Source organism: Myotis davidii, unplaced genomic scaffold, assembly GCF_000327345.1.
Source record: "Myotis davidii unplaced genomic scaffold, ASM32734v1 scaffold189, whole genome shotgun sequence".
Lineage (NCBI taxonomy): Eukaryota > Metazoa > Chordata > Mammalia > Chiroptera > Vespertilionidae > Myotis > Myotis davidii.
In genome coordinates, this window is record NW_006383017.1 from 7,099,794 (window position 1) to 7,100,256 (window position 463).

The window sequence follows — 463 nt, forward strand, 5'->3', positions numbered from 1 at the left end:
CCAAGGTTCAGATTTCACTACACTTTGTGACCTCAAAAAGTTCTAGTCACTGAAAATGTCTCATGGATGTTTAAGTTGAATTTTCAGATTGGCCATATTGTCCAGTGGCAGATTACAATGTTCTGTGTACATAGAAAAAACTACGGAGCTTTTCCCACATCCTTCACAGATTAAAGTTATGACTTTTCAGGAGAGCCCCGCCTGCACTGCACCCGCGGGGTCGGGTCCTGGAGCGGGTCTTGCCAGGGTCTCTGGCCAAGGGAGATTGGGAAGGAGGGGGGCCTGCAGCACCCCCAAACGGGGACCCTGTGGATGTCACACGCACACACACACACGCACCCGAACCCTTAAACTTTGGGGCCAACTTTTTTAAGACACAGTCTGGAAAACGATAGACGAGGGGAAGGAGCCAGATGGTCAGAGGGGGTTGGGGCTTTTTAACAGCCCTTCCAGCAAGGATTCC